Source organism: Budorcas taxicolor, chromosome 11 (genome assembly GCF_023091745.1).
Source record: "Budorcas taxicolor isolate Tak-1 chromosome 11, Takin1.1, whole genome shotgun sequence".
NCBI classification, from domain to species: Eukaryota; Metazoa; Chordata; class Mammalia; order Artiodactyla; family Bovidae; genus Budorcas; species Budorcas taxicolor.
The window spans coordinates 26,229-37,001 of NC_068920.1; positions in this window are offsets into that span (position 1 = coordinate 26,229).

The window sequence follows — 10,773 nt, forward strand, 5'->3', positions numbered from 1 at the left end:
TGTAATCCTGCAGTCTTACATTAGAAACCTGCTATTACCTTGCAAAGAGAGTTTCAAATGTTTTTAAACAGGGTTCTTAAATTATGATAGATATTTTATTTACTACTTACCAGAAACATCTAACTGCCTTTACTTGTTTGGAATTCAGTTGTGGAGCATTACCAATCCTGAGAAGACCAGGAGAGCTCTTACTGAGGCTTATAGACTTCGTTTAGAAGTGCTCACAGATCCCCATCTTCAGCGTCTGCTTGTTCTTGTGCTGTCCTAAGTCACTCAGTCGTGTCTCACTCTTCGCAGCTCCATGGACTGGAGCCCACCGGGCTGCTCTGTCCATGGGATTCTCCTGGCAAGAATACTGGAGTGGGTTGCCATGCCTTCCTCCAGGGGATCTTCTGGATCCAGGTATCAAACTCACATTTCCCGCGCTGGCAGGCAGGTTCTTTACCACTAGCGCCACCTGGGAAGCCCCGGCTTGTTATTACTTCACCCCTAATTCTAACAAGTTTGTTTATCTGATTTCTGCTCCTGAACAAATCACAAGTATCGACAGGGTCCTTCTAGAGTCAGGTAAATAATAAAATGTGACAGCTGACAGCAGGGGAGGGAACCAATGTGAACAGTAAACGTGTAGCAACTTGAGAAAACTTAAAGTAGAGTCCTCCACAACACAGTGCCTAAGAGCATCACTGTGGTCCAATTGTACAAGTGATGTTTAATGATGAATTTGTATCAAGATGGTGGTCATCTGCATATCTGAGGTTATTGATATTTCTCCCGGCAATCTTGATTCCAGCTTGTGCTTCCTCCAGAACAGCGTTTCTCATGATATACTCTGTGTATAAGTTAAATAAGCAGGGTGACAATATACAGCCTTGACATACTCCGTTTCCTATTTGGAACCAGTCTGTTGTTCCATGTCCAGTTCTAACTGTTGCTTCCTGACCTGCATACAGATTTCTCAGGAGGCAGGTCAGGTGGTCTGATATTCCTATCTCTTTCAGAATTTTCCACAGTTTATTGTGATCAACACAGTCAAAGGCTTTGGCATAGTCAATAAAGCAGAAATAGATGTTTTTCTGGAACTCTCTCGCTTTTTCCATGATCCAGCAGATGTTGGCAACTGGGGAAACAGTGGAAACAGTGGCTGACTTTTATTTTTCTGGGCTCCAAAATCACTGCAAATGGTGATTACAGCCATGAAATTAAAAGACGCTTACTCCTTGGAAGGAAAGTTATGACCAACCTAGACAGCATATTAAAAACCAGAGACATTACTTTGTCAACAAAGGTCTGTCTAGTCAAGGCTATGGTTTTTCCAGTGGTCACGTGTGGATGTGAGAGTTGGACTGTAAAGAAAGCTAAGCGCCGAAGAATTGATGCTTTTGAACTGTGGTGTTGGAGAAGACTCTTGAGAGTCCCGTGGACTGCAAGGAGATCAGTCCTGGGTGTTCATTGGAAGGACTGATGTTGAAGCTGAAACTTGAATACTTTGGCCACCTGATGTGAAGATCTGACTCATTGGAAAAGACCCTGATGCTGGGAAAGATTGAGGGCAGGAGGAGAAGGGGACGACAGAGGATGAGATGTCTAGATGGCATCACTGACTCGATGGACATGAGTCCCCGGGAGTTGGTGATGGACAGGGAGGCCTGGCATGCTGTGGTTCATGGGGTCGCGAAGAGTCGGACACGACTGAGCAACTGAACTGGATTGAAGTAGTTTAAAGTATGTAAGAAGGTAGGATTTGTTTTGTTTGGTGATACCAATTTCCACTTCATATGGTTAAAAGCTGAGTGCTTAAAGTGGTATCCAGGTGGAAAGTTTATGCAGGAAATACCTTGACTCATTCCTTGATATTTAGAGGATTTCTCATAGGCAGTTTTTCATTCAGTTGAAACATTTTTCAGATTTAATGATTAATTCACTACATAATTTAATTCGCTAAAATATGAGAAAAACTAAAGGAAAAGTGATTTAAACCACATAAATCAAGTTAGATGACCTCCTGCACTTTAGGGAGGATGACAAGTCATGTTTAAAGTCATTCAGCTGTAGTTCCGTGACTGCCTTACTGACCACGCAGTCCCTGTGCACCAGAGAGAGGACTGTCCAAGACTCTCAGGGCTGTTGCTCTGTTTTAGCTATGCTGCATCATATGAGGTTATGGTTTAGTTGTCACAGTAACTTTTTACTGGAAGCTCATGGCATCACATTCAGAGAGGCATCCATTATCTTTTGCAGAAATCCAATTTGGAGGTTATCTTGAACCAAGCATTAGTTTTATATAAAAAGTAGACCATATTACTTACTAGCAATACCATTGTGCAATTTTCTACTAGGTTTATATATATACATATATATGTGTGTGTGTGTGTGTGTGTGTATTTTTTTTTTTTTTTGGCCATGTGGCATACAGGATCTTAGTTCCCTGACCAGGGATTGAACCCATGACCCTCACAGTGGAAGTACAGAGTTGTAACCACTGGACCTCCAGGGAATTCCACTTATGGTCTTGAAGGACACTGAAAATCTGTTCAGAGAGACATTATCTCTGTCAGAAAGACATCACTTTCTAAGTTTCCTTTGCTTTGAATCCTTGATTCTTGCTTACAAAAAGTATATTCTGTGACTCTGTTCTCTTAAAACACTGTTGTCAAATCAGCCACAATATTTACAAGTTACTGATGTCTATTATAAAGCTGTAATTTTCCAAAATAATATAGAAATGGAAAAAGAGTATTAAATTGCATAATTACAGAGATGAACCTTGTAATTGAAAATAAAAATGTCAACATTCACTAAATTCTCAAATTTCCTGTAATTTTCCGTTAGTATCCATCATAAATTCCTCTGCATTAATCACACTAAAGATAAGAATCAATAACATCCCTTCAATAAATTTAAGACAGAAGTACAGCGTCTTCAACAAGATGCTGCTGCCATGAAGTGAAATAAGATGAACGTAGAAGTACATTCACTTTAGAATTTTGCATGCAACTGTGTAGCAACACACTGAAAAATCTGCAGGAAATGGATAATTTTCTTTTTCTTTTTTTTTAATTTTATTTTTACTTTATTTTACTTTACAATACTGTATTGGTTTTGCCATACATTGACATGAATCCACCATGGGTGTATACAAGCTCCCAATCCTGAATCCCCCTCCCACCTCCCACCCATATCATCTCTCTGGATCATCCCCATGCACCAGCCCCAAGCATCCTGTGATAATTTTCTAGTAAAACATAAAAGATCAAAAGCGACCCAAGATAAAATTTTACATGTTAATAGACCAATTTTCAGATATGAATGAAAAAAGCGAATTTTAAAATCCTAATTTTAAAAGTTCTAGGGTTGCAAACTGAGCGACTTCACTTTCACTTTTTACTTTCATGCATTGGAGAAGGAAATGGCAACCCACTCCAGTGTTCTTGCCTGAAGAGTCCCAGGGACGGGGGAGCCTGGTGGGCTGCCGTCTATGGGGTTGCACAGAGTCGGACACGACTGAAGTGACTTAGCAGCAGTAGCAGCAGCAGGGTTGCAAAGGAGATGATTCTAATGTGATTTAAAGTATCCCAAATTTCTTCAAAAAGGAAAAACTCTTCAACTCATTTCATACTGCTGTTAAGTTGCTTCAGTCGTGTCCGACTCTGTGCGACCCCATAGACAGCAGCCCACCAGGCTCCTCTGTCCACAGGATTCTCTAGGCAAGAATACTAGAGTGGGCTGCCATTTCCTTCTCCAGTTCATACAGCTAGTATGATATTAATATAAAAACTTGGTAAAGGAACAGAAGGCCAAAAAAAAAAAAAGATCAACCTCATCTATACATATGGATGAAAATTCTAAATAAAAGTGTGCTGTGCTCAGTTGTGTCTGACTTTTTGCCACCCCATGGACTGTAGCCCACCTGGCTCCTCTGTCCATGGGAATTCTCCAGGCAAGAATACTGTAGAGGGTTGCCATGCCCTCCTCCAGGGGATCTTCCCAACCCAGGGATCAAACCCAGGTCTCCTGCACTGCAGGTGCATTCTTTACCAGCTGAGCTACTAGGGAAGCCCAGATAAAAGTGTAGCACTGTTAAAAAAAATCACTATGGCAAAAAGGGTTGTATTCTAGGAATTCAAGAGTGTTTTGATTTCAGCACATCTAATTAATACAATCTTGCCACTTCTTTTTAATCTCTTCTGCTTTTGTTAGGTTCTTAATGTTTCTGTTTTTTATTGTGCCCATCCTTGGGTGAAATGTTCCCTTGATACCTCCAATTTTCTTAAAGAGATCTCTAATCGTTCCCATTCTATTGCTTTCCTCTATTTCTTTGCATTGTTCATTGAAGAAGGCCTTTTTTATCTCTCCTTGCTATTCTCTGGAACTCTGCATTCAGTTGGGTATATCTTTCCCCTTCTCCTTTGCTTTTTTGCTTGTCTTCTTTCCTCAGACAACTACTTGCCTTCTTGCACTTTTTCTTTGGGATGGTTTTCGTCACTCACTGCCTCCTGAACAATGTTATGAACCTCTGTCCATAGTTTTTCAAGTACTCTGTCTACCAGATCAAATCCTCAGAATCTATTTGTTCTAATGACTGGGATAACCAGGATAGTGTGGTCACTCACCTAGAGCCAGAGATCCTTGAGTGTGAAGTCAAATGGGCCTTAGGAAGCATTACTACAAACAAAGCTAGTGGAGGTGACAGAATTCCAGCTGAGCTATTTCAAATCCTAAAACATGATGCTGTGAAAGTACTGCACTCAATATGTCAGCAAATTTGAAAAATTGAGCAGTGTTCACAGGACTGGAAGAGATCAGTTTTCACTCCAATCCCAAAGGAGGACAGTGCCAAAGAATGTTAAAACTATCAGACAATTTTGCTCATTTTGCATGCTAGTAAGGTTATGCTCAAAATCCTTCAAGCTAGGCTTCAGCAGTATGTGAACCAAGAACTTCTAGGTATTGTATACAAGTTGGGTTTTGAAAAGGCAGAGGAACCAGAGATTGAATTGCCAACATACGCTGGATCATAGAGAAAGCAAGGGAGTTTTGGAAAAATACACAGTTTTGCATCATTGATTATTCTAAAGCCTTTGACTGTATGGATCACAACAAACTATGGAAAATTCTTAAAGAGATGGGAATACCAGGCCACCTTACCTGTCTCCTGAAATATCTGTATGCAGGTCAAGAAGCAACAGTTAGAATCTTACATGGAACGATGGACTGGTTCAAAATCAGGAAAGGAGTAAGTACATCAAGGCTGTATACTGTCATCCTGCTTATTTAATTTATATGCAGAGTACATCATGAGAAATCCTGGACTAGAGGAACACATAAGCTGGAATGAAGATTGCCAGGGAAGTATCAAGAAACTCAGACATGCAGATGATATCACTCTAATGGCAGAAAATGAAGAGGAACTAAAGAGCCTCTTGATGAGGGTAAAAGAGTGAAAAAGCTGGCTTAAAATTCAACATTCAAAAATGTAAGATCATGGCATCCAGTTCCATCACTTCACGGCAAATAGAAAGGGAAAACAGAGGAAGCAGTGACAGATTTTATTTTCTTGAGCCCCAAAATCCTGTGGATGGTGACTGCGGCCATAATTAAAAGACACTTGCTCCTTGGAAGGAAAGCTATAACAAACCTAGACAGCATATTAAAAAGCAGAGATATTACTTTGCTGATAAAGCTGGTTTCCTAGAAGTCATGAATGGTTGTTAGGGTTGGACCATAAAGAAAGCTGAGCACCAAAGAATTGATGCTTTTGAACTGTGGTGCTGGAGAAGACTCTTGAGAGTTCCCTGGACTGCAAGGAGTTTCAACCAGTCAATCCTAAAGGAAATCAACCTTGAATATTCATTGAAAGGACTGATGCTGAAGCTGGAGCTCCAATACTTCGGCCACCTGATGTGAAGAGCAGAATCCCTGGAAAAGACCCTGATGCTGGGAAAGACTGAAGGCAAAAGGAGAAAGGGGTGGCAGGGGATGAGATGGTTAGATACTATCACTGACTCAATGGATGTGAATTTGAGCAAACTCCAGGAGATAGTGAAGGTCACAGAAGCCTGGTATGCACAGTCCATGGAGTTGCAGAGAATCGGACCCAACTTAGCAACTGAACAACAATTAACAGAAACGGTTACCCAGATGATTAAAGAAACGAAAACATGATCATATTTGTTGTTGTTCAGTCACTCAGTCATGTCTGACTCTTTGAGACCCCATGGAGCCAGGTTTCCCTGTCCTTCACCAACTCGCAGAGCTTCCTCAAACTCATGTCCATTGAGTCGGTGATACCATCCAAACATCTCGTCCTCTACCATGCCCGTCTCCTGCCTTCAATCTTTCTTAGCATCAGTGTCTTTTCCAATGAGTTGGCTCTTTGCATCAGGTGGCCCTAGTACTGAAGCTTCAGCTCCATGATCATATCAATATATGGTGAAAGGCACATTACTAAGATTTAGTAGCCATTCCTAATGAAGATTCTTGAGTAAAACAGAAATTGAAGGAAACTGCTTAAAACAGTGAAGAGTACTTATGAAAACTGCAAGTATTTAAAATTATAAGCTGTTTCAATTAAAATTAACTGGCATGGTTACTGTCAATTATCATTAAAGAGTATTTTGGAGGATCCAGTAACTGTTGATATGATTTTATATGCCTAGGAAATGACAGAGCTTGGAAAAGACAGAATTAGAGAGGGATTTTGAGTAAAGTACTCGGAAATCAGATGAATACAAAATTTAATAGCAATAAGCACTCTGAAGTGCTAAAGGGAGAAATATTTCATTCATGATAGTGAAAAAGCCCAAAAAGGTAGGATAAATTTGCTCAGAAAGGTACAATACTTATAAGAAAAAAATAACCTATAAAAATGTTACTATAAGATACTGAACAAAATTTAAACATATTAGAAAACACTATTGTAAAAATACAAATCTCTTTAATTGACTAGAACACATTAGAATTATGAGTATTTTTAAATTGGATTAAACTATCTTAAGATTCATTTGGAATAGTCAGAAAATTCTACAAAAACAAACAATATGAGAGAAACTTTACTCACCAGATATCAGCATATACTACAGTCACTGGAATCAAGTCAATATGGTAAGAAAAATAACTGCATTAAATAAGAATAAACTAGATTGCTAGAAAAGAATTGAGGTGAAAATTTAACATATGATGAATATGTGCTTTAATTCACACAGAAAACAAGACTGGACTGCTAATTTTCATTAAAAGCTTTGATATGATATAAAGTTATTTTTAAAATAATTATTGGGAATTACCTGGCAGTCCAGGGGTGAGAACTTAGTGCTCTCACTGCCAGAGCCCCTAGTTCGACCCCTGGTTGGGGAACTAAGATCTCACAAGCCAGAGGGCATGGCCAAAAAAAAAAATTTTTTTTTTATTATTTTAGAAAGAGAGTTGGGGGTGGGGAAGAAGAAAAGAGACTAAAGATAGGGAAACCTACGTGGCAAAAATTAACAATTTTTTGTGACAAAGAGGTAAAGTCAAATATCAATTATACACAATAAACATGGAGGAAACAATGTAGGTTACAAAGAGTTAATATCTATATTAGTCTGGATTATGTAATATGTAATGATAACACGTATTATAGAGCACTTAAAAATGGGCCAAAAAAAAAATAAAGGCAAACAAAACCATGGGCAAATATAAAGATATAACCATAGAAGAATAAGTCCAGATGACCAAGATATATAAAATTAGGCTCAAACTCACTAGTGATCAGGAAAATACAAATGAAGCTCTAGAAGACTGTCATTTTATACCCCACTAGATAGGTAGTCACATGTAAAGAGGAGCAATACCCATCGCTGGTGGGAATTTCCCGAGAGGGACCAAGTATTCTCATATATGAGCAGTAAGAAATACAGATTGTGACAGTCCTTCGGGATGAAATATATTCTTTGTTACAGCAATCCTACAGAAATAAAATCAGTATATTTGTCCATATATATATTTTATTGCAACATTGATCTTAAGGGAAAATACATATTAGAGCTATATTAGTTGATGTAGTATTTCTATGCAGTAGTGATGAGATATATATTAACATATATATTATATACTCTTATTTTGGGTTGTATGTGTATGTATATATGTTTGCATATGATTTATAAGCATGAAGAAAAATGAAAATGATATATCAAAACAGAGGGATTACTTTACCAACAAAGGTCCGTCTAGTCAAAGTTATGGTTTTCCAATAGTCATTTATGGATGTGAGAGTTGGACAGTAAAGAAAGTTGAACACCGAAGAACTGATGCTTTTGAACTGTGGTGTTAGAGAAGATACTTGGGAGTCCCTTGGACTACAGGGAGATCCAACCAGTCAATCCTAAAGGAAATCAGTCCTGAATATTCATTGGAAGGACTGATGCTGAAGCTGAAGCTCCAATACTTTGGCCACCTGATGCAAAGAACTGACTCATTAAAAATGACCCTGATGCTGGGAAAGATTGAAGGTAGGAGGAGAAGGGGACAACGGAAGGTAAGATGGTTGGATGGCACAAGCGGCTCAATGGATGTGAGTTTGAGTAAGTTCTGGGAGTCGGTGATGGACAGGTGCTGCAGTCCATGGGGTTGCAGAGAATCAGACAGGACTGAGCGACTGAACTGAACTGAAAGTGGATGATATCATTTATCTAGAGAGGGTAGAAAAGATGAGAATTTGGGTGGGAAAGGGAAGAGGAGAGAGGAAAGAATAAGCAAACAGAAAAAAAAATTCCATGTATGAGATCCCATTTTCAAATTATATCAATTAAACATGTGCATATAAAATAAAGCTTTTAAAGTTTTAAAACATTAATTGGATTTAATATCATGAAGGTCATTTTATGACCTTACCCAGAGAAGTTTTGGGTACATGGAAGCAAGAATAAAGTAAAATTCTTACTAGAGCAGTTTGAATAATAAGTAAATAGTAAGATAGCAGACCATTATAAACAAACTTTGCAAAATAATATAATACTAATAAAAAAGTAAAATACAATAAACAATGATAAGCAAAAAAGGGATAAAGAAAGCTATCTTATGTTATGTTTATGAAGCAAAGGTGGCCTCTGTATATTGGCCCATGGGTGGTTTATTTCTTCAGAGCAGGTTGTGACCCATTAGCTCAAAAGCCACTGGCACCAAACCAAAAGTTCACCCGTCTACTTGTTTTAAACATAATCCAAACAAACAGAATTTTTAGCCATTTAGAGCTTGCCTGCTTTTTATAACCTGTGAAACTGTCCAAAATCTGCTTGCCACAGATGAAATAAGCCTTTGGGCAATAAAGACTCTAAGCTGCTTGCCTTGCTTTGGAACTCTCTAACTCAGAGACTCCTGACATGCTGCTGAGTAACATAATACATAAGCCCCCTAGACAAAAAACCTCTGTCTCTGATGCCTCTTTCCCCCAGTATGCTCGCCCTCCTTCCCTTCTTGATGGGGGCCTGATGCCTTAAAGCTCTGGGTGGTGCTAGGGCCTTTCCCAACTTGCAGACCTATCGAGTAGTGCCAAAACAGAGCTCGTGTGCAGCTACTGCCACCTCATGGCCATGTTATCTTTGCTCATCCCCAAAGTGCTCAAACTCACTCCCTTATACTGCTGCTGCTAAGTCACTTCAGTCGTGTCCGACTCTGTGCGACCCCATAGACAGCAGCCCACCAGGCTCCCCCGTCCCTGGGATTCTCCAGGCAAGAACACTGGAGTGGGTTTCCACTTCCTTCTCCAGTGCATGAAAGTGAAAAGTGAAAGTGAAGTTGCTCAGTCGTGTCCGACTCTTAGCGACCCCATGGACTGCAGCCCACCAGGCTCCTCCGTCCATGGGATTTTCCAGGGAAGAATACTGGAGTGGGGTACCATTGCCTTCTCTGTCCCTTATACTACATAACATAAAAGTAAAAATTCACCAGGAAGATACATCAGTTCAGAAACTGTAGACACCTGATAAAGCCTCAAAATAAATAAATCCAAAATGAATAAAATTACAAAGAATAATTGACAAGCTCACAAATACCGTGAGAGATTCTAACACATCACTTTCAGTAACTGACTAAATGGACAAAAAATTAGGAAGCCTATATAGATTTTATAGAACTCAAATCAGCAGTTAAAGAATACACATTGTTTTCAAGCATACTTAAAAATATTTACAAAAATTGAACAAATATTAGGCTTAAAGGAGAAGGCAATGGCACCCCACGCCAGTACTCTTGCCTGGAAAATCCCATGGACAGAGGAGCCTGGTGGGCTGCAGTCCATGGGGTCGCATAGAGTCGGACATGACTAAGCCACTTCACTTTCACTTTTCACTTCCATGCATTGGAGAAGGAAATGGCAACCCACTCCAGTGTTCTTGCCTGGAGAATCCCAGGGACGGGGGAGCCTGGTGGGCTGCCATCTCTGGGGTCACACAGAGTCGGACATGACTGAAGTGACTTAGCAGCAGCAGCAGCAGCAAAGGTATCAAACTATTAAAATGATATGGAGACCACAAAGTACTACTATTATCAATAATAAAATATTACCCAAAAGAGATTGTAAAATTTTAGAAATTAAAAATATTCTTCCAAATAATTCATGGAACTGAGAAGTAATTAAAATAAAAAATTAGAACATCTTTAAAATTGGGTGAAGATGAAAAGATTACATACCAATAGATATGTAATAGCTGAAGAAGTATTTAGAGGGAAAAAGCAGTACTTAGATGCAATCTCAAAAACAACAGAATGATCCCTGTTCATTTCCAAGGTAAACCA